The 24,962-nt window shown below is 39.7% G+C and overlaps 1 protein-coding gene across 4 annotated transcripts in view; it reads right to left on the reverse strand.

Annotated features, from left to right (window-relative positions):
- LOC110540127 (amine sulfotransferase-like) overlaps positions 1 to 24,962 on the reverse strand; it is a 139,132-nt gene that overhangs the window by 41,469 nt on the left and 72,701 nt on the right. For 2 of the 4 annotated variants that reach the window (XM_060373642.1, XM_060373645.1), the window contains exon 1: positions 7,817 to 7,970. The exons of 1 other annotated variant lie outside the window; for it this stretch is intronic. The gene's annotated coding sequence lies outside the window, so the exon portion shown is untranslated. Of the gene's footprint in view, positions 1 to 7,760; positions 7,772 to 7,816; positions 7,971 to 24,962 lie in introns of those variants that run through there. One more of the 4 variants, XM_060373644.1, reaches the window with a different exon arrangement.

Consider the following 24,962-nt stretch of genomic DNA (forward strand, 5'->3'; position numbering starts at 1 on the left):
TGGAAACAGACATTGTGGAACATTTAAACAATGGAATACTACTCAGCAATAAAAAACAATGAAGTCAAGAAATTTGCATGCATGGTGGGAACTAGAAAAGACCATCCTGAGTGAGGTATCCCAGAAGCTGAAAGACACACATGGAATATAATCATTTATAAGTGGATATTAGACATATAATATAGGATAAACATACTAAAATCTCTACACCTAAAGAACCTAAGCAAGAAGGAGAATCCTGGATAAGAGCCTGGGTTGGCTACCCAGAGGCTATTTAAGCTGTGGGCTGGCTTTCCCCAGGGTCCGAGGATTGTTCAAGGTTCCTGAATAAACTGCATTGAAAAAAAATAAAAATAAATAGAGGAATCAATAAAAAAATAAAGATCCTAAATCTTCATTCAGAAAGGCAAACAAGATAGACAGTAGAAGAGAGAAAAAACAGGGAACAGCACAAGAACCTACCACAGAGGGCCTCTGAAAGAATCTACCCAGCAGGGTATCAAAGCAGATGCTGAGGCTCATAACCAAACTTTGGAGAGAGTGCAGGGAAACTTATGAAAGAAGGGGGAGCTAATAAAAACTGCAGAGAACTGGAGTTCTACAAGGAGAACAACAAAACCAACATATCTGGGCCCACGGGACTTTTGTGAGACTGATATTTCAAACAATGTCTATTCATGGAGAAAACATAGAACGCCTGCACAGATGGGCTACCATGGCAGCTCAGTCTCCAAGTGGGTTCCCTAGTAATGGGAACAGGGACTGTCTGTGACATGAACTCAGTGGCTCTCTCTTTGATCACCTCTCCATGAGAAGGTGGGCAGCCTTACCAGACCACAGAGGAAAACAATGCAGCCAGTCCTGATGAGACCTGATAGGCAAGGGTCAGAGGGAAGTAGAAGAAGATCTCTTCTAACAGTGAACTGTTGCAGAGGCATGGGAGAAGAAGAGAAAGGGAAGACAAGATTGAGGAACAAGGGAGGTGGCTACAGCTGGGCTACAAAGAGAATAAATTGTAATAAATAAAAATAAATTTAAAAAAGATCTTCAAGCAGAGAGACACCTGTACTGGTCAGAACAATTAAATCTCTCCTACTCACCAAGCACAGAAAACAGAACTATAATAGAACTATCAATCTACTCACTTAAGATAAGATGAGTAATTAACTGTAAATTAATTGATACCAGAAAATCTTGTCTATTTGATCAGTGAATATTTTCACCTCATACATGCTATAGCTCAAACTGGTAAGCTATAAACATGTAGATGGAAACAACAACAACAACAAAAACAAACAAACAAAAAAAACAAAAGACAATATTTTTCGGGGCAAAAAAAAAAAAGAATTACTCAACATCCTTAGTAATCAGGGAAAGGCAAATCAAAATGACCCTGACATTCCAACTCACATCTGTTTGAAAGGCTAAGATCAAAATCTCAAGAGAAAACCCATGCTCACAAGGGTTGGGAGAAAGGAGAAGATTCCTCCAATGCTGGTGGGAGTAGGAACTTCTACAACTACTTTGGAAATCAATCTTGTGCTTTCTTATAAAATTGGGAATAGCTTTACCTCAACACCCAGCTATATCTCTGCTGCATAAATACCCAAATGACACTCTACCATAAAACAAAAACACTTGCTCAACTGTGCTCATAGCAGCTTTATTCACAGTTACCAGAATCTGGACACAACCATGATGTCCCTCAATGAAAGAATGGATAAAGTAACTATGGCATGTTTACATAATGGAATACTACTCAGCTATTTTAAAAGTTAAGAAATTTGGAGACAAGTGTATGGAACTAGAAAAGATCATCTGGCTGGCATGAGGTAAGCCAGACCAGAAAGACATACATGGTATTTACTCACCTAAAAGTGGAATTTAGCCATATAGTACAGTATAAGCATTCTACCCAAAGAAGATAAATAACATAAAGGATCCAAGGGAGGCCACAGAAATCTCACTCAGAAGAGGAGATAGAATAGACAGAGATAATAGATGGAGAGAGGGAACAAGGTGGGAAAGGGGTCACTAAAAGTTAAGAGGAAGGAGATCAGATCTGGGAAGAGTGAGGTCGAGAGGACAGAAGACCTGGAGAGAAAATAGAAACTGAGGGTGGGTGTATCTCTGTTACAATCTTGAGACCTAAATCAGGGTATCTTCCTGGGAGGATATAAGGGGGACTCAAGCAGAGACTCCTCGTAGCAGAGGCCATAGAGAATGAAGAGGACATCCTCTAAGCAGAGTAGTTCCAAAACCCAGAGATAAGAACACCAAACTTCCCACAAAAACATCCACACAAAATTTACCCTGCCTATAAGATGTGTAAGGATAAAGACAGCAGATAGAGGAGAGATTGAGGGAATGCCCAACCAAAGCTTGGCCTAACCAAAGACTCACTCTATTGGAGAGTCTCAATCCTTGACCCTATAAAGAACACTCTGCCAAGCTTGCAGATAAAAGCCTGTCAGAGTTGCCTCTGAGAGGTTCTACCCAACAGCACCTCAAAAGAGATGCCAAGACTCCCTGCCAAGCATTGGTTGGTGCCTAGAGAGTCTTGAGAAATTGGGAGGAAAAAGAAAAGGACCTGGAGGTGACAGGAGCTCCACAAGAAGAACAGCTGAGTCAACACTCCAGGGCCTAGAGGGGCTTGTTGGGACACAAGCATAATCCAAGGACTATGCATGAACTGTACCTAGACACCCTAGAAAGATTTAGCAGATGGGGAGAATAGGCTTCATGTAGGTCCACTAGTAAAGAAAGGGAAGACTGCATCAGACTCATTTGCCAGCATTTGGTCACTTCCCCCTGGCAGGACTGGCTTACTAGACCACTGGGGAAGAGGACAAGCTCAGTTTTGATGCAACTTAATGAGCTGGGGTAGATGAGAAAGGGAACTCCCCTTTTCACAGAAAAATGGGAGGGAGAGGGAAGGTGTGAAAGTGAGGCTGGGAGTATAGGAAGGATGGGGCTACAAGAAGGACATAAAGTGAATAAAATTTTATGTTACCAAGAAATTCAATTAGGCAAAAATCTAAAAATATGGTGTTGACTAAATTACATTTTTAACAGCCATTGGTCGTTGATCTCTCTCAAAAATCAATGAAATAAAGGTTACAATAAAAGATTCAGACTAACAAAATGGATGTATAAACAAGATCCAACAATCTGTTGCATGAAAGAAACACACCCAGTCTTTGCTTTGGGGACAGCCTTTCTGTCTGTGATGGCAAGTAGGGGGACATAACCACAGACACTGAAGAAATCCAAACAATAATTAGGTCTTATTTCCAAAGTCTATGTGCCACAAAATTTGAAAATCTAAATGAAATGGACAATTTTCTAGACCAAGTCTACATGCCAAAGCTGAATCAAGACCAGGTAAACCAATTAAATAGTCTTATATCCCTTAAGGTAATAGAAGCTGTCATCAAAAGTCTACCATGCAAAAAAAAAGCCCAGGGCCAGATGGTTTCAAAGCAGAATTCAACCAGACCTTCAAAGAAGAGCTAACACCAATACTCTTCGAACTATTCCACAAAATAGAAACAGAAGGAACACTACCAAACTCATTCTATGAAGCCATAGTCACCTAAAGCTAACAAAGACCGAACAAAGAAACAGAATTTCAGGCCAATCTCCCTTATGAACATTGATGCAAAAATACTCAACAAACTACTTGCAAACCGAATCCAAGAACACATCAAAGATATCATCCACTACGACCAAGTAGGCTTCATCCCAGGCATGCAGTGGTGGTTCAATATACAGAAATCCATCACTGTAACCTACCACATAAAAAAACTGAAGCAAGCCTACAGCCAACATCAAACTCAGTGGAGAGAAAATTAAAACATTCCCACTGAAATCAGGGACAAGGCAAGGCTGTCCATTCTCTCCATATCTCTTCAACTTTGTTCTTGAAGTCCTAGCTAGAGCAATAAGACAATTGAAGGAGATCAAGGGGATACAGATTGGAAAGGAAGAAGTCAAAGTATCACTGTTTGCAAATAATATGATAGTATATCTGAGTGACACCAAAAATTCTACCAGAGAACTCCTACAGCTGATAAACACCTTCAGCAAATTTGATGGATAAAAAATCAACTCAAAAAAATCAGAAGCCCTCCTGTATACAAAAGACAAGAGAGCCGAGAAAGAAATTACGGAAAGAACACCATTCACAATAGCCACTAACCACATCAAGGACCTTGTTGTGAACCTAAACAAGCAAGTCAAAGACTTGTATGAAAAAAATTTCCACTCTCTGAAGAAAACATTAGAAGAAGATATCAAAAGATGGAACGATCTCCCATGCTCATGGCTTGGCAGGATTAACATAGCAAAAATGGCCATCTTACCAAAAGCAATCTACAGATTCAATGCATTTCCCATCAAATTGCCAACAGAATTCTTTACAGACCTGGAAAGAAAAATTCTCACCTTCATATGGAACAACAAGAAACCCAGAATTGCTAAAACAATTCTCTACAGAAAAAGATATTCAGGAGGTATCTCCATCCCTGATCTCAAGCTGAACTATAAAACACCAATAATAAAAACTGCATAGTACTGACATAGAAATAGACTGGTGGATCAAGGAAATCAAATAGAAGATCTTGACATAAATCCATACACTAATGGACACCTGATTTTTTACAAAGATGCCAAAACCATTCGATGGAAAAAAAAAAAAAAGAGCATCTTCAACAAATGGTGCTGGTCTAACTGGATGTCTACATGTAGAAAAATACAAATAGATGCATACTTATCACACTGCAAAAAACTAAAGTCCAAATGGATCAAAGACCTCAACATAAAACCAGACTCACTAAAACGCTTAGAAGAAGCAGTGGGGAAGAGCTTTGAACTCATTGGCACAGGAGACAACTTCCTGAACAGAAGACCAACAGCACAGGCTCTAAGAGCAAAAATCAATAAATGGGACCTCATGAAGCTGAAAAGCTTCTGTCAAGCAAAAGACACTGTCCTCAGAACAAAATGATAGCGTACAGAATGGGAAAGGATCTTCACCAACCCTATATCTGACAGAGGACAAATATCCAGTATATATAAGAATTAAAGAGGTTAAACAGCAAAAAAATCAAGTAATCCAGTTAAAAAATGGGGTACAGAGCTAAACAGTGAATTCTCTGCAGAAGAATATCGAATGGCAGAGAAAAAGTTAAAGAAATGCTCAAACTCATTAGCCATCAGGGAAATGCAAATCAAAATGACACTAAGATTTCATCTTACATCCATCAGAATGGCTAAGATCAAAAACTCAAGAGACAACACATGCTGGAGAGGTTGTGGAGAAAGGGGAATCCTCCTCCACTGCTGGTGGCAAGGTAAACTTGTACAACCACTCTGGAAAACAATCTGGCGCTTTCTCAGATAACTAGGTATAGCGCTTCCTCAAGATCCAGCTATACCAATCCTGGGCATATATCCAAAAGAGTCTCAAGTACACAATGAAGACATTTGCAAAACCATGTTTGTAGCAGCCTTATTTGTAATAGGCAGAAGCTGGAAACAGCCCAGATGCCCCTCAGTGGAGGAATGGATGCACAAATTGTGTTATATTTACACTATGGAATATTACTCAGCAATAAAAAACAAGGAAATCATGAAATTTCCAGGTAAATGGCGGGATGTGGAAAAGATCATCCTGAGTGAGCTATCCCAGAAGCAGAAAGACATACACGGTATATACTCACTCATATAGACATATAATACAAGATAAACCTACTAAAATCTGTACTCCTAAAGAAACTAATCAAGAGGAAGGACTCAGATCACATCAGGAGTGGCTGTATTGCCATCTTCTGTGGCCTGGTATAAGGCTGCTCCCCACTCCGGGGTAGGTGATCAAAGAGCAGGCCAATCAGATTATGTCAGAGGCAGTCCCTCTTCCCATTACTATGTAACCCACTTGGACAGGGAACTGTCATGTGCTACACCTGTGCAGGGTTCTAGGTTGTCTCCATGAATAGTCCTTGGTTGGAGTATGAGTCTCTGGGAAGTTCCCTGTGTTCAAATTTTCTAGTTCTGTTGCTCGCCTTGTGTGGTTCCCATCCTCTCCAGCTCTTACTTACTATTTCCCACTTCTTACATAAGATTCCATGCACTCTGCCCAACAGTTGGCCATAAGTCTGAGTGTCTGCTTTGATAGTATGCAGGGCAGAGGCTTTCAGAGGCCCTGGGTGGCAGGTTCAGAAGGAAGGAGAAGAGGACCTCCCCTATCAGTGGACTTGGGGAGGGGCATTCGTGAAGAAGAGGGAGAGAGGGTGGGATCGGGATCGGAGGAGGGAAGGGTGTATGGGGGATAAAAAGTGAATAAAGAGTAATTAATAAAAAAAAAGAATCTCCAATTTTCTGAAGTTCCTGGAGATTGAACAGAAGTAAGTCTGGATGGATCAACAAGGCCGGTTTGTTGAAATAAAGAAACTCATGTTCTGGGGGTGGGAGGGAAAGAAAGAAAAAATAGAGTGAGGGTTCTTGCTAAAATGCTCAATTACTATCCAGAAAGGCAAAAAGGCTGGACATCAGAAGAAGGAGAAAAGAGGGAACAAGTCAGGAGCCTGACACAGAGGACCTCTGAAAGGCTCTGCCCTGCAGACTATCAATACAGATGCTGAGACTGATGGGCAAAATTTCGGGAAAGTGCAGGGAATCTTAAGAAAGAAGTGGTAAAAAGTAAGATCTGGACAGGACAAGGAACTCCACAAGGAGAGCAACAGAACCAAAAATTCTGAGCACAGGGGTCTTTCCAGAGACTGATATTCCAAAAAAGGTCTATGCATGGAGATAACCTAAGACCACTGCACAGATGTAGCCCATGGCAGTTCAGTATCCAAGTGGATTTCATTGTAACAGGAAAAGGTACTATCTTTGACATGAACTGATTGGCCTGCTCTTTAATTACCTCCTGCTGAGTGGGAAGCAGCATTATCAGGCCACAGAAGACAATGCAGCCACTCCTGATTAGACATAATTGACTAGGATCAGAAGGAAGGAAAAGAAGACTTCCCCTATCAGTGGACTTTGGGAGGGGCATGCATGCAGAGGGTGAAGGAACGGAGGGATTGGGACTGGAGGAGGAAGGGAACCATAGAGGTGAGACAAAGTGAATAAAGTGTAATTAATAAAGAAAAATAAAAAGAAACACACCTAAGGCACAAAGAAAGACATTACCTGAGAATTAAGGGCTGGAAGATTGTTTTCAAAGCAAATGGACCCAAGAAGCAAGCAGGAGTAGTAATTCTAATTTCTAATAAAATAGACTTTCAACCAAAATTAATCAAAAGAGGTGGGAAGGTCACTTCATACACATTAAAGGAAAATTCTGCCAAGAAGACATCACAACTCTGAACATCGATGCCCCACATACAAGGGCACCCAATTTTGTAAAAGAAACATTAATAAGACTTAAACCACACAGAGATCCCCACACATTAACAGTGGGAGACTTCAACACCCCACTCTCAACAAAGAACAGCTCATCAAAACAGAAATTAAACAAAGAAACAATGACCCTAACAGAGGTCATGAATCAAATGGACCTAACAGACATCTATAGAACTTTTCACCCAAAAACAAAAGATTTCCTTCTTCTCAGCACCTCATGGAACCTTCTCCAAAACAGACCATATGGTTGCTCATAAAGCAAGCCTCAACAGATACAAGAAAATTTAAATAATCCCTTATATCCTATCAGACCACCACAGACTAAAGCTGGACTTCAACAACAACATAGTGTGCAGATGAGAGGAAGAGCATTGGTAGTGCTAATCTATACTTTTCTACTCACAGTGTGCAGATCAACGGATGAAGGAAAATCAGTTTGGATGAAATGGTAAGAGTAGTAGGAATTGATGATGAGATATAAATACTTTCTGCCAGATATTTCTTAGCAAATGGCAAGTGTTTTGGAAAGTAAAGTGAACTTCGATTTGTTAGGTTTGGAAAGATTTTGATGGTACTAGAAAAATCTTATCAGATGTTTTCCTTAGGTGCATAAATGAAATCAAACATTAAGAAATTACAGGTAAACATTACAGCAACTGAAGGGCAAATTTCACTCTTACTTAATTATGAGAATTATTAGGCAAGAACCAAGAGGGTTTTTTTTGTTTTGTTTTGGTTTGGTTTTTACAAATATGGCCCCAACCTGCTTGAGTAATTTTTATCAAATGATGGTCACCGAAGTGTTTTTAGGTGTATATGAGTGACTAGGTCTAATTTTTCAGGAATTTATTACACATTTCTTCATCCAAGTTTCTGCTGCTTAATTTTTTTATTTTTGTTTTTGTTTTTTCTTGTTGGATTGATTGGATTATTGGTTGGTTGGTGTTTTGAAGTTGGTTAGTTGGTTTTTCTCCTCTTGACAGGAGCTGAGCAATATGGGAAGAGGAAATTGAGGAATTGAGCCATTGTCAGACTGGCGGGTATGGAGTCTGTGGGACATTTTCTCAATTAATGATAAATATGAGGAACTGAGCCTACTGTGGGTGCTGCCACTCCAGGGTGGACAGTGCTGGGTTGCAAAAAAAAAAAAACAAAAAAAAAAAAAACAAAATAAAAAACACCAAGTAAGGGTAGAACCCAGCATTATCCACAGCTTTCTTCCAGCTTATAGCCCATCATGAAGAGGAGTCAGAACAAGAACTCGGGGCAGACACCTGTGCACTAGAGCTGAAGCAGAGTCTATAGAGTAATGCAGCTTCTTGAAAGAGTAGGGAAGAGCAGGAACTAGAGCAAACTCCTGTGGGACCAGCTCAAGTTGTTTTGTCTAAAAGCTCTACTCCTATCAGAGAAACAGAGACAGGGGCATTAGACAGATTTTGAACGGAAACATGGCATGTGTGGTCACTTGTCTACCAAGTGTGCTTACCAAGAATGATCTCTGTGATTTGTGAAATCTTTATGATGGCCAAATCATGGACCAGGCTGACTCCATCTTAAGATTAGAAACCATCTTGTTATTACAAGGTTAAAATAAGTTCATTCCAGTTCTTTTCACACTAAATTTGACCATGTCCTGACACATTGTCCAAATTGAATATGTTCTTGATTTAAAAAATAAAAGTTCTCTACAGCATTACACTGTAGTTTACCTCATTCTTTAAGGTCTTCCAATCCCATGTCTCAAAGACAGAGCTGGATAGCTCAATGAATGTCAACACTAAGATGTCAAAAACGTTCATCCGAGAAGAGCCATCCAGTTTATCAAATCAGGTTGTGTAATTTTTCTACAGGAGATAACAAATCAGGCTAACTGAACTAAACTACACTAAATCAAACTGAACTACACCAAACATTACTAAAAAAAATAGTTAAATCTATTCAGAAACTCAATCAATTTATACTCAGAGTTTTAAATTTTCAACATGTAAATCTTTCATGAAATCAAGCTGAATAAAACCATAAAAACAAGTAACATATAGAAACACATGTATTTCCCATAGAGGCACAGAAAGGATACTTTAAACATTTAATTGAATGCCAATAGCAAGTAATAGTGACTATTCTGAAGTAAACTCACTCCTATCTTCCACACCTGGAAGGAGCATGAAAACACATTCCATAAACAATTCTGAGTTTTGAAGAAATTGAGATCACACTATTGTCTTATTTTCTTGGAATATTCACACAAGTGCTCAGAATTCTCCTCACAAGGGTCCATTCCTATAGACTATGCTCTGACAGTTCTATAGAACTCAGTGGAGGAAATACAACAGGAGAATAGGATCCAAAAGCCACCAGAGTTGCTTGACATGGCCCTGAGGTCAGACTGGATGGATTTTTAAATGAAATATCCACAGAGCATCCTGCTCCAGTCAGTAGACCATCTACTCATATCTCCAAACCCAGAAAAAGAACGTAGACACGAATAAAAGTCCTTCTGTATGGCCAACCAAGCTATGTTTCTGTCAGGTCACATTCCTAAGCTACAACCTAGAAGAAGAAGGACAAATACTTCCTATAACCTTATTTCAGTTGTCCTGCAAATACCCATCCCCACAATGATCAGGAAGAAGTTGAATATTGCTGGCCATGGATAATGAGATTTTCTCATGTTGTCAAGACCCTCTATTCCAGCATCCTGAATATACACACAGCCATTGGGATGGACTGAGACTGTGGAGCAGGCCTTCAAAACCATGAAAATTTCCTTATGTCTGTCCTTGCAAAGACCCTCCCAGATGTTAATATGCCATCTAACGTTTTTCTGGATAAATCTAGAAGCATTATCCTGAGGTCCTTATGCAAACTCTGGGACCCTGAAAAAGACTCATGTCTTATCTGTCCAATATATGTGACATGGTCAAAGCCAGGTGGTCACCATGAATTTTGGCCATAGCTGCCTCTGCCCTCTTGGCAAAAGAAACTGAAACATTCAGTTTAGGACACCAACTGTTCCTGATACTCAACTTCCCTTGAGGTTCCCCTAGAGATGGAATCTCCCATCTACAGTGTACCCCTTTTTATTAAATTTTTTATGGATTCTCTGTGATTTTCACGTCATGCACCCCAGTCACACCAATGACTTTATATCTTTCTATTTGCCTTCCATCTGTGCAAGGTCTCCTCAAAAAACACAATAATAATTTTATATGAATATAACAAAAGAGATTAGATGATTAGCTAGTTTAAAAAACAAAACTTCAAAAATAATATGTAAGCCTGGTGATATGTTTCTTCATAAAATACAAATTGTTGTCAGCTAAGCCTAAGAAAAACCTCGTTGTTGTAGAATTAGCTTGATTAAAGGTTGTTAATCAACTACCAAAAATTATTGCTTTGGGGTTACAATGAACTTGTGAAGGCAAAGATAGTTTGAAAAGGTTTAATTAGGTATGAGTTTCAAAAGAGGAATATATAATCAATAACTTACTGTAATTTTCTTACCTGTAATATTTTTATTCTGTTTGTGAAGACTGTTTTGTGGTGATGGTTTTAAAAGACTGTCTAACTTGTGGCTATTTATTTCTAACATAAAAAATTTTTGTCTTAGGTGGTATAAAAGTCTAAGGAAAAAAATTAAGTTGTTGGAACTTTGCTTCATCCACCCAAAGTGTAAATGTATATGTATGTATGTAAAATGGTTGGAGCTTTGCTACATCAACCAAATGTGTGTATGTATATTATATATGTATATACGTATGTATGTACGTATGTGTATTTGTGAAGTTGTTGGAACTTGATCATTGGAGTTTTTCATCTACCAAGTGTGTGAGTATGTGATTTCTTTACATTGACACCAAAATCCACTCACTAAATGACTGAACACACTGTTGGAGCTTGTCTTCAAAAGCCAGCTCTCCCACAACCATGCTGCCAGAGCCACCTCTCCTGCCCAGGTGAGGGCCAGAACCAACTTTCCTTAATGTTCGGCCAGAGACAGACAGGGATAGCTTAGCAGGATACTAGGCCATCAGCATGTCCTCATGCAATAGCCCAGACTAGAAACCCCCAATGGTGATAACATAAGCCTCAGACATAAAGACCCTGGTGGTGAGAAGACCACATAACCAGAAAGGCCCCTGGCAGCAGCATGGTCAGATGTCACCTTGGCCTCAGATTTGGCAGTGCAGGATACCCTGGTCAATATGAAGGAGATTTCCTCACGTTTTCCTGAGTCCTCTGAACATTAACGTGACAAAGCAGCATCTTCCAATGTTTCTAAAGCCTGTGACTTTGATTAGAGTCAGGAAGATTGACAATTCCTTGAGAACTCTCTTATCCACTGCTAGAGTCTCTGTGTGTTTTCATTTAATAGTAATACCTCAGTACTCTTCAAAAGAAGAACACTGATCCTCCTGCCTCTGCCTCCTTCAGCAAATCCTACCAGTGGGAACCTACAAAATTTGTCATGTTTTTCTTTCTGTGAGGTCTCAGAGAGATAGAATAGCATTGTGGTAAGGAGAGCAAAATGCTACTGAATATGTCTACAAAAACTGCAGTAAGTAAATGTTGTAGAAGACCATCAAGAGCTTTAGAACCTTACTGCAGCTTCCAGATTTCAAGGTACCAAGAAAAAGAGGTAGTGAAAACTAAGAGTTTGATTTTAGTGTGTGCATTCTCCGTACTGCTGGATAGAGACAGCACACTTAGATCTCCTGTGATTTGTAACTCATTACCTGTGCCATTTTTTTTCCAAATGTATTATAGTTATCCCTCTGCCTTATGTTCTGCTGTTTTCACCAATTCTGCTTAAACATTTCTAAAGACACTGAACCTATTTTACCTTATGTGTGGATATTTCCATCTCCATGTAGCAGTCCTGTAAATATCTCCCTGTAACAATAAAATATAGTTTTAATTATTGGTAATGCTTCCGAGTTTTCATCAAATTTCCATACTCTGTGCCAAACTGTTGGATGGTTTATTTTGGTTTTGAATTATAATTTAAATGCCTCCTATTTCTACAGATAAAAAGAAATAGCAACACTGAAACACAAAGCCAGTCACCACCAAAGAGTTCACTGCTCAAGAGACCAAAGTTCTTTGTGAACTGGCCAGAAAAAGAAATCCCAAAGGTCAGATATGAAAAAATGTTCTAATTTGATTTTTTGTCTTCACCAAAGCAGAGGCAAAAAACATCTCCTGCTGACAAAGGGCAGAGAGGAAAATATCCAGGCAATGCAGGATTTCAACAAGTGCTTAATGTTTAACCTTTTATCTATGCCTGAGGTCAGCTCACTGTGACGGGAAGTCATCCTCAAAATGTTTATTTTTCCCTTAGTGGTCATCATTTTATAATTGGGCTAGTGATTCACAACCTGTGCCCCAAGTCAGACCCTGCTACCCCTTCTCAACAAATCAACTAAAAGAGCTAAATTAATAATAGAATTTAGAAAAAGGAGATCATTCCATGCAACCACAACATTAAGTAGGACAAGAGGGAAAAAAAGAACCCCTCAGCTCCTTAAGTCCTCAGCCTAATCTGCATTCTTGATGATAGCCATTTTTCCTGAAGTGAGATGAAATCACAAAGAGGTTTTAATTAAATTTAATTGTGTTAATTGTTCAATACTGTTTAAAATATTTGTTGTCTATCTTGAGAACCATCTATTTATTTCACTGGCATGTTTGTTAATTGGATTGGACTTTGACTATTTACATTTGGCAAATCTCTATGTGTCCTTGACATTAAACACCACTCTTTATTTAACTAATTAATTAATTTTTCATTACAATTTACTCACTATGTATCCCACCTGTAGCACCTTCCCTCTTCCTCTCCTATGTTCTTGTATCCAATTTGTATTTTCTTGAGAACTTTTGAGTCAATATTCACAAGGGAAAATGGTCTGAAATTCCTTTTCTTTGTTGAATCTTTCCATAGTTTACACATCAGGGTATCTTGACAGATCCCACTAAGTCAGGCACATGTGCTGCAAGAAATGGGTGAGGACTGAAGAGAAAAATACAAGGTGAGACAACATTAACTGGACTTCAGGAAAGAGTGGAGCAAGTTTATTTTTTTACATGCTCACTTACATACTAAGAAATGCTTACAGCTTAAGTCTTACAGCACAGTCAGCTTCCTTATTTCCAGAATAGAGGTTCAACCAAGAGCAGACCGTAATCTAACTCCTCTAATCATAAATCTGTGTGGCAAGAACAGGACAGCATGAACTTGGTGCTTATCAAAACATTTAGCAGTAACTTCTTTAAGAACAAGTTCTCTGCAGCTTTAACAGGAAAAAGGTCTTAAGGTTAAAGCTGTAAGCTGAAATCAACATGGAGTCAACAATATCCATTGCTCTCCACAGTAACTGTGTCCAAATACAATGAGTTTGGCAATGTTTCGTCTGTTTCTACATTGTGGAATAGTTTCAGGTGTATTGGTATTAGCTATTAGAAAGTCTGGTAAAATTATGTGCTAAAATCATTTGGCTTAAGCTTTTTTTTAATTTGGAGACTTTTAACAACTAGCTCTGTTTCTTAAGTGTTATAGGTCTATTTAAGTTGTTTATCAGACCTTAACTTTGGTAAGTGGTATATATCAAGAAAATTGTCCCTTTCATTTAAAATTTCCAATTTTATGGAGTATAAGCTTTTGGAATAAGTCCTAATGATTCTATGGATCAGCTCAGTATCTCTTATTATGTCCCCCTCCTCATTTCTGATCTTGATAATTTGGTTTCTGTCTTTCTGCCTTTTAGTTAGTTGGGCTAATGGTTTGTCTAGCTTGTTGATTTTCTTTTCTTTTTTTCACAGAAAGATATTGTAAGCTTTATTATTTGAGTTATTTTAAAAGAAAAAATACATAATATTCACTGAGAAAAAAACCTATAAATTGTCCAACCAGTTATATTATTGGAGTTTATGTTATGCCTCATGAAATAAAAGAGACACTTTGAAGTAGTTGTCTTTGTCACTTTTAAAATGAAGTCATTGGTTAAATGGCTTCCATAGGCTTTGATTATTCATGACAATATTTCTAGGAAAGAAAAGTTTTCCCACCTCCAGTTTTTGAAGATCAGAGGAAATTACATGGATGTCAATGGAGCTGTAATGTTTTAAACCGTCACCATTGAACTATCTATGTATACTTCAAGCACTGTTATTTCCCTGTATGGAAATGAGACATAATCAAACTTTACTTTATAGAGGTTTAGAAGATTGCATGAGAAGACACACAGAGGCTTTGTTCAGTCCTTGGCACACATTCCATTCTCTAACAATTACATTAAAATATCCAAAGACCAGAAAAGTTTTGCCAGTCATTTTTCCCAAAGATAAGCCAGTGAAAATGTCCTGGAGAATAATATTCTGCAATATTTCTTCCATTAGAGATGAAAATTCCATCTTTTGGGAGGGTCTTCTTATTTATCTAAAGGCAATGTTTTCAAATATTGAAACTTAATCTAGTAATGGAAACAGATTTGCAGGGTGCCTGCAGTAGATGTCTCTGAATGCACTAAAGATTTTTGTCCCAAATTCCAGTGCCTTTTACCATTCACAAGATGTTCAATGTACTCCCAGAATGCATGCAACTGTTTCCTGTTGATTTCCACAAATAATCAGCCCTTGGTAATGTTGATTCATTCTTTTATTATCTTTGTTTCTAATTTATTGATGTCAGACCTGAGTTTGATTATTTTCTGCAATTTACTTCTATTTGGTGTCTTTGCTTCTTTTTCTTCTAGAACTTTCAGATGTACTTTTAAATTGCTATCATTAGATCTCTCCAGTTTCTTTATGAAGGCACTTGATGCTATGAACTTTCCTTTTACCACTGCTCTCACTGAGTCACATAATTTTGGGAATGCTATGCCTTCATTTTCATTGAATTCAGTGGTCACTGAGTAGAGAGTCGTTCCTTTAGTTTGTAGTCATTCTGTTGTTTCTCTTTTTGTTGTAGTCAAGCTTTAATCAGTAGTGGTCTGACAACTTACAAATAGATATTTAAATTATTTTGTATCTCTTGAGGCTTACTTTGTGAGTGACTATATGGTCAGTTTTGGAGAAGAATCTATGAGGTTCTAAAAAGATATATTCTTTTGTGTTTGGGTGAAATGTTGTGTAGATAACTGTTATATCCATTTGATTCATTATGTCAATTAGTTTTGTTATTTCTCTGTATAATTTCTATCTTGATGACCTGCCCATAGAAGGGGGTGTTGAAGTTCCCCACTATTAATGTGTAAGGTTTGATGTGTGAGTTAACCTTTAGTAATGTTTCTTTTATAATGGTGGGTGCTCTTGAATTTGGGACATAGATGGTCAAAATTGAGATGTCATCTTGTTTAGTTTTTTCTTTGTTGAGTATGAACTGTCCTTTTCGAAGTATTTTCATTAATTTACATTGAAAACCCATTTTTTAGATATTTGGTGTTGAGAGGGGTTAATGACCAATGATTGTTAATTCCTGTTGTTGTTGTTCTTTATATAGTGGTAGGATACAGTGTGTGTGTGTGTGTGTGTGTGTGTGTGTGTGCACGCGTGTGTTTTCCTTCTTTTGATTTGCAGATGTGGAGTTATTTATTTTCTGTGTTTTATTGAATGTAGTTAATCTTTTTTGTTTTTCTCTAGTATCTACTGTAGATCTAGATTTGTGGACAGATACTGTTTAAATTTTATTTTCCCTTTGAATATCTTGTCTTCTCCATCTATGTTGATTAAAAGTTTTGCTGGGTATAGTAATCTAAGCTGATATCTGTGGTCTCTTAGAGTCTATAATATGTCTGCCTAGGCCCTTCTGGATTTTAGAGTCTCTGTTAAGAAGTCAGGTAATTCTAATAGGTCTGCCTTTATGTTTTTGATTGTATTTCCTTGTTCTGTATATTTGGTGGTTTGATTATTATTTGGTGGGAAGGTTTTATTTTCTGGTCCAATCTATTTGATGTTCTGTCGCCTTCTTGTATGCATGTAGACAGATATTGCTTTAGGTTGGGAAAGGTTTCTTCTATGAATTTGTTAAAAATATTTTCTGGGTCTTGATGCTGAGGGTCTTCTCCAACTATTGCTATTATTCTTAGGTTTGGTCTTTTCGGTGTGTCCAAAGTTTCATGGATGCTTTGTGTCATGAACCTTTTAGATTTAAGATTCTCTTTGACTTATGTATCAATTTCTTATCTTCTATGCCTGAGATTCCCTCTTCCATTTCGTATATTCTGTTGGTGTCTGCACCTATAGTTCCTGATATATTTCCTAGGCTTTCTTCTCTAGGATTCCCTCTGTGTTTTCTTTAAGATTTCACTTCCATTTTCATATCTTGAAAAGTTTTGTTCATTCCCTTCACCTGTTTGATTCTATTTCCCTGCATTTTTTAAGGAACATAATCATTTCCTCTTTAATGACCTCTATCATCTTCATAAGGTAAGAGTTAAGATCATCTTTTTGTCCTTTGGCTGTGTTAAGATATCCAGGGCTTGTTGTAATAAAATAGCTCGGATCTGCTGTTGCCATATTGCACTGGCTCTTGTTGATTGTGGTCTTAGGCTGGCCTTTAACCATCTGCTTGTCCCTGGTAGTAGCTGGATGTTCCTAATGCTGCAGGACTCCTAGGGGAGACAGGCAGAATCTTGGGACTAACTATGGTGTTCAGGAAATAGCTTGCTTCTCACCTCTGCTGCTTGCACCCCAGGCAGACCTGAATGTTCCTGGGATCCCACAGGCCTCTTTAATAAGAAAGGCATGCCCTTTCTCCTCAAAAGTGAGCTCAGGAAACATAGCTGAGCTCACCTCTGCTGGCTATGCCCAGAGAAGACCAAGAAGGTTGTAAGATAAGCCTGTAGGACATTTTCTTAATTCCTAATTGATGTGGAAAGACTTACTCAATTTGGTTGGGTGCCACACCTGGGTTCTAAAGAAACCAGATGAGCAAGCCATAAAGAGCAAGTCTGTAAGCAACACCCTTCATGACCTCAGCATGACCTACTCATGCCTTTAGGATCCTGCCTTTCTTGGGCTCCTGTTCTTACTTTTTTGGATGATGAGAAATTATGTGGAGGCTTAAGCCAAATAATCTTTTCCTCAGCAAGTTGTGTTTGGTTGTTGTGTTTTATCATAGAAAAATAAGACATGGTGTTTAAAGACATATTAATGGATATTAATGGACTAAAGAAGGATTTAATAATATATAGATGTATGTCAGTGTTTAGGAGATTAAAAATGAAAAATAGAGAGGTGTTAAGGGTGTTGCCAATGCTGTAGCTCAAGAATCTCTGTAGATTATTCATTCATAAGTGTTTGGAAGTCCGGAAACAGAGTCAAGTTACAAAACTATCAATTATGGGTTGTGTTTGATGGATAGAACTAAAGGTGACTTGGAATTATTCATATGAACAGATTGAGCAATAAATGAAGACTATGAATTTAAAGCTCAGAAAAATGCTTTGACCTGAATATATCATTGGTGGTAATTTGGATATTGTCACTGAAACAATGAATGTAAGTAAACTGAGAAAGAGAACAGTTGAATAAGGGTTGTAATAAGGGAAAGGGAATAAGAGAGGGAGGAAAAAGTCTGAAAGAGTTTTGAAGAGCAAGAACTAGAGTAAACTCCTGTGAAACTTTGGCCAGTTGTTTTGTCTAAGAGCTATGAGCCCACCAGAGAAACAAAGGCAGGATCATCAGGGAGGTAGAATGAAAACATGAGGTGTTCCTCTCAGGAATTATTTCTGAAATCTTCAAGAGATCCAAGAAAGTCCTCTGTACCCAACCACTGCCAGGCATTCTAGACACACTGTGATGCTGTCACCCAAAAGAAAAGTAAGTAAATCAAAAGTCATCTGTGTGGACAGTCGGGGTTTGGTCGCCATGGCGCTGGCTTCCGCCCTCAAAACTGGTAAACAAGTCCTAGAGCGCATGACCATTCAGAAATGGCGCGCCAAGTCACGAGCCCAGCCCGGGGCGTCATATGGGGTGATGGGTGAGCAGCCAATCAGGGGATGATACGTCATCTCACACCACTCTGGTGTGAGCAGGACTTATATAAACAGCACCACTTCGGGGCTCGGGGTCTTCCTCTTTTCATTGTAATAAAGCTTGCTGCAGAAGGATCCTGTTGTCCGCGTGCGTTCTTGCTGGCGAGACGATTACGCGGGTCACAACACATTTGGTCTGAACACCTCTGGAAATAACTTTGATCAGGAAAAGCTGCCATGAGGTTTGGACACAAAAGGGGAGGTCATAAGCAACAACAGATCCTGGGTCTGGGATCCTTATGACACATCACCAGACTCCCCTAGTCTGTTCAGATATATGAATGTGTGGTGGCCACCCATATATATCTTTACTCTCTCTATGTATGACAGAGCCTCCCAGTGTGAATCTCTGTGTATTTTTCTGTCAGTTCTGTTTGTTTGAAAAACAGATCTAAAGTGCGTTTGTCCTGAGACCACAGCCACAGCTGCCCCTGAGGTGGTAGAGGATTTACTGAAGTCTTGTGGTTCATACAAAGCCCATACTGCCCACCAGTGCTTTGGCACTTCTTTTCAGCCAGTGACTGAAATCTGGTTCTGCTGTTGCTATGGTGACACTGGCAGCTCCCTAGTATGGTTCAGCCATAGTTTTCATGTAGGAACCAATGTTTTTCTCTGGTATGAGGATACTTCCCTTGGTTTAAGACATGTGCCCTCTTTTAGGGAACTGAAATACTTTTTACCCAACTAGGTTAACCACAGAAATTGCAAAACACCCTTCACCTGTGTCACTGCCTGCAGCGACACTTGAATACCACCTGAGTGAAGGCTAGGTAGAAAAAGAGCAGGACAACGCAAAGGAGGACAGCAAATCAAGACTCTGATCAAGGTGTTGTTTACTGATCATGAACACAGCACTTAAATAGCAGAAAATTACAAGCAGTTTCTCATGGTAGCAGCTTCACTTTGTAAAGTGTCTGAGGATTCACTCAAGGTTACACAGAATTTGCTATCTGGTCCCCATGGTTGCATGGAGTTTATTATCTATTTCTCAGGGTCAGAGCTTCTGCTGCTAAGATTGCCAAGGTCAGTCTCTGAGACATTGAGCTTTAGATTAGACCCATGTTTACCAGGACCAGGAGGCAAAATTCCACCGCTCAGACTCAGCACCAGACAGCAATACACACTCATATTTGGCTACCAACTCCATTTTGGCTGCCACACATCTGTTCCCTCAGCCCTGCTGCAGGGAATTCCTAGAGGAACATACTTCACCATCTGCTCTAAACAGTTGGTTGTATGGGGAGGGAGGATGTAATTCCCCAGTAACACCAAGGAGTAGAAGGTCTACTCCTTCTCTGTTCATGGTTTATTTTCCTTTCTCTATGTAGGGAAGACCCGAATCATTCCCTTTACAAGAAGACGCAGGCCCTTATCAGCCTGGTGGAAACTATTGAAAGTAAGAGGCCATAGGAAGCTTCTCTTTTCAACAAACATTACTGGTAGGATTAAAGGCAGCAGTCAGGAAACCCACTAGGTAACTTGCCAGAGGCCATGTTGCTCAAGGACCTGATGATGGGTTTTTGGAAAGGATCTATGAGACATATTAAGTATTTACCCTACTCCCACCCCCAAAAGAAGCCACTAATGTTGCATTTGTCATGCAGTCAACTCTAGACATAAGGAGAAATTTCCAGAAATTACAGGGTTTTGAAGGGATAAATAGATTTCAAGTTGGAATGTTGTACTGGAATACAGCAGCCAAGATTCAGATGAAGACAGACAGGAATAGAAACTCCCCAGTGCTGTGATTACTTTTCTTGAAGAAAGAGACAAAAGACGAAATGGAGGAGGTCAACCAGGAGAAGAGGTCTAGGAACCACCAGTATTGTTAGATGGGCATTAAAACAGAAATACTCACAAAGCACCCTGCTCTAGATTGTATATGGTTTCCTCATAGTTCCAGACATTGAGAAGGAATGTAAACGGCTAATAAAAGGCCTTTTTAGATTCCCTGCAAGCTCTAGGGTACAGCCAAGAAGGTACAGCTATGTGTGCCTCGGGTCACATTCCTACGCTGCAACCTAGAGGAAGGAGAGTGAATGCTTCCTATGACCTTATTTCTGCTATCCTGCAAATCCACACTCCCTCATTGAGTTGGAAGAAGTTGGATACTGCTGGCCATGGATAATAAGATTCACTCATATAGTGAAGCTCCTCTATGCCAGCATCCAGGCTTCACTGCCTTTGAGATGGGCTGAGACTGAGCAGAAAGTCTTCAAAGCCTTGAAAATTGCTGTGATGCCTGCCATGGCCCTCTAAGACATTATAAAGTCATCTCACCTGTACCTGGATGAAGCCAGAATCATTGCTCTGTGGTCCTTATGCAAACTCTTGGATCCTGCAAAAGACTCATGTCATATCTGTCCAATACAGTTGACCTGTCGCAGCTAGATGGTCACCATAAACACAGACCATAGCTACCACTGTTTTGCTGATAAAAGAAGGTAACACATTAGCTTTAGGACACAAACTGTTCCTGACACCCACATACTCTCTTGAAGACTTCCTAGAGAAGAACTTATATGCAGATGAATTCTCCTATTTCTACTCCCCCATTTTCTTTTCTTAAATTAAATATTTTTATTGATTCTTTGTGGATTTAACATCATGTATGCAATGCCAGCCCTCTTGCTATCCTCTCATATCTATACTCCAAACCTACAAGCTCCCCTTTCCCAGGAAAGCAAAATGCAATAAAATAAATCTCAGCATGGAAGCTTCCGTGTGTCCTGGTGTGTCACATGGTGACCCTTTTGCCCATACAGCTTTATTAACAAATGTACATTGCGATGAGTCATTAGTCTGCTTTGAGAGCTCTGACTTCTGTTACGATATCAACACTGGATAATACTCTTGGATATTCTGCTGTTGACCTGTGCCATGGAGATTCAACAGCTCTGGATTTACAGCTTTGACCCTTTCATGTGCTTGAGCATTTAATAGATGGGTGGACATTGAGGAGAGTCAATTCAGAGCCCTGAGTTGGGTGTATGGTGGAAGCTGAGTTGGTCACCCACCAACACTCCCCATAACAGCACTACCAGGACAAACTTTCCTGTCTTGCCAGACAAGGGCCAGCTCTCCTGTAACCATGAATCAGGGCCAGCTCTACTAACTTGCCCAGATGAGGTTTAGGTCCCATTCTCCTGAGTGCTGCAGAGTGAGGGATAGGGCCAGCTATCCCTCTCTCAAGCCCTTGGGAGCAGCTCATCTGCCTGCTGTAGGTCACATGTGTGAGAAGGTTATTTCTATTAATCCCAGGCCATCACATTGCAGATGAGGAATGGGGACACCTCTCCTGCTCTCAGAACCTTGGAGCCCACTTTCTACAACCAGGGACAGCTCCACTATGTTTTCCAGGCTAAGTGCAGGAGTCTCTTAAGGATCCAGTATTGATAGTGTAGCAGAAACTAGAAGCCTTGAAGTATACCAATGAATCACTGCAATCCACATTAATGAGTAAAGCTGTTTGGACAAAAGCATATACTGTATGATACACTGTGACCAACGAGAGCTCTCCCAGAGAGTTTTTTTAATAATTAATTAATCAATTTTTATTTCCTTTATTTTCATTTTATTTTATGTCTTCTTGTGCTCACCACCTCCCATCCCTCAAAAAAGGCAGAAAAAGCAGATGTCAGATATTAAAGTATGGGATTATGAATGGGATTGTGCTGTGTGATGTGAAATCCACAAAGAATTAAAAAAACGGTGAAAATAATAAAGAACTATAAACAACTAATGACAGTTAACCTTGTCAAGGAATAAGCCTCCGAATTAGTCAATGAATGCAAAGTAGTTAGCCCTGAAAATAAAAAATACAACTCATACTAAAAGAACTCAGCATGTAGTATGTATATTTTTATGCATTTATATATGTCACAAAAAGGAGCAAACTATGGCCATCAATTTGAGAGGGAGTGAGGGTGTCACATGGGAGAAGCTGGAGGGAAAGGGTTACAATACTGCAAGGAAGGAGGTAAGTGATATAATATTTTAATTAAAATTTGTAATAAAAATTAAAGAACAGTGTAAGGGCCAGAAAAATTGTCATTGCTGAGTGCCATCATTGGGGGACTTTTTTACACGCATGAAAATGTATGATAATATATAACATATAGTTAAACATTGTGAATTTCTGTATTTTCAGTGAAAAATGAGAACCAAAGACATTCAGTTTATGATGTCAAGACCACAAAGCACAAGCACGTCAGAGCTGCCACAACCACAACTCTAGAGGAAAAACACTTTCACGCACCATCAGTACCTTTTTAAATTGGAAGCAATAGCACGTTATTTTCTGCTATCACATGTGATTGCAGTAACAATATTTCTTGCATTTGAAATAGCAGAAACTAATACTGGCATGAGAATTGACAAGCATTGGTGTCAATAGTTTGAGAATTAAAAATAAAAGGATGTTAAATGGGAGAAGAGGAAAAAAGGAAAATTCTTGTAAATTATCAAAATCTAGAGAAATTTCAAAAATGTTTTAAAATTATGTTCAAAGTCAATGTGATCATCATAGAGGGAAGTGATGAATAACTTAAAGTAATCAAAACCAATGTCAAGATTTGCTTTACAATGTTGTATTAAATGATCTACTGAATCAAATTTCTGAGTTTGGAGAATAAAGAATATCAGTGCAGGAGAAATCATTCTTTCTTAACTTCTGACACATATTAAGGTCACAGTGCCTGGATATGTTTGTTGATAACTGCATTCCCATTATGATGGAGGAAGATGCAGGGCTAAGAATCATAGGGAATCCTTACTTACACATAACAAATTTAAAATCAGCCTGAGTCCCATGAATGATACTATGTCTTAAAAATTGAAATTAGATGTAAATTGTTGATATATAATGTGATTACAGCAGATAGGGCAAATAAGACACCTCACATTTCAGTGTGTGATGTTATGGTAATTGTTATGAAATCATGAAGAAAAATGCCAAAAAGAAAGAGTGACCTCCTAAACATCAAATGTACAGTATATACAGTATGTTATTTTATAAAATACTATCCTGACAGTAATGTAAACCATGAGAGTTGGGTCAAGTCTAATCCCAGCATTTGCATGCAAGGGGCAGGAGAAAATCAACTTCTAGGTCAGCCTGAGCTTCTTAGTGTCTGTGATTGCACCCTGGACCAAATAGAATGACTTTCTTTCAAAATAAATTAAAATAACATGCAGTACAACTGCCTCTTCTAAAATGTTCATTGCCTAGGTAAACACAACTGACATGCCTTAAAAGAGTTGGGTGGGAGGAGGGGCAAGATGGCAGAGCCGGGAGGACTCTCATTCTGAGCAGCAGCACAGCAGGATCAGCACAGTGACCAGCAATCAGAACTCTCGGCCATAAAACACAGTCATTGTGTTTCCCAGGTGAGAGGATACCCCACGGTGGGGGATTCAATCAGCTTTTAACTCACCCGGCTAAACCACGGAAGAGATCCCAGTTCCGCCAGAACTTGGCTGCTGGCCGCCAGCCCCAGCCCCAGCCCAGAGCCACAAGCCAGTGTCTCTGGTCATGGTCCCAGACTGAACCGTGGGCACCACACTATCAGAGACTGGAATTTTCAGTCGAGAGATAACCCCAGGTTTCAGGAAACGATTAGGACCGGCCTTAGGTCACCCAGACATCCCCTGGAAATGACTCGGGCGGGTTCCACGGGCACCCAGGAGCCAGCCCGGAGCCAGAGCCAGGGACCCAGGTTCCGGCACAGAGCCCTGCCTGCCTGCGCGCCTGATTTGCTGCCGGAGATAGAAACAGCGGGTCTGATCTCAGAGCACTCAGTTCACCCCCAACCTGAAAAGGTCCCCGGAAAATTACCCAGCTTAGGGAGCCACTCAGGCTCCCAAAAGCCGCAAAGGCAGACACAGGCAGTTTCTGCGCACCAGACAGCTGGCAGAGACTGAGCCGCCATCACACAGCTGTGCTCCAGGCACAGGCAATTTCTGCGGCCAGCCAGCTGGCAGACACTGAGCAGTGTGCACCAGGGCAAAAAAAGACACTAGGAGTCCGTGTCTCCAGAGAATCCATGGGGAAGGAAGGAAACTGTACTGATCTAAATCACCCAATCCTTCCCTAGAAAAAGTCTAGCAGTCTAGTGGGGCCGAGGCGCCAGCACTCAGCTGTGCTCCAGACACAAGCACAAACAGTTGAGGTGCGCCTGATGTCCAACTGGGTCACAGCAGCTGATCATTAAATTTGTAACAAGAAACCCAGAAACAGGGCAGCTGCCCTCAGGACTTCCCTGGGTGAGAGGAGAACCCTCTCGACTAACCAAGACCACAGTTACCACTCAGGTCTATATCCCTGAGGTGAGCAACTCCTGAAAAAACACCAGCCATCCAGGGACTATACCCAAAAAGCTGAGAAGACATCCTTCAGGAAAAACCAGCTTTCTGCAAAGGGGATTCTCTCCACCACAGGATCCCCAGGAACCACCAGAAAATAACCCCAAACACCTAAGATAACACAATGGGTACAGGCCAGCGTAAAAGCTC

This window comes from Meriones unguiculatus, chromosome 20 (genome assembly GCF_030254825.1).
Source record: "Meriones unguiculatus strain TT.TT164.6M chromosome 20, Bangor_MerUng_6.1, whole genome shotgun sequence".
NCBI lineage: Eukaryota > Metazoa > Chordata > Mammalia > Rodentia > Muridae > Meriones > Meriones unguiculatus.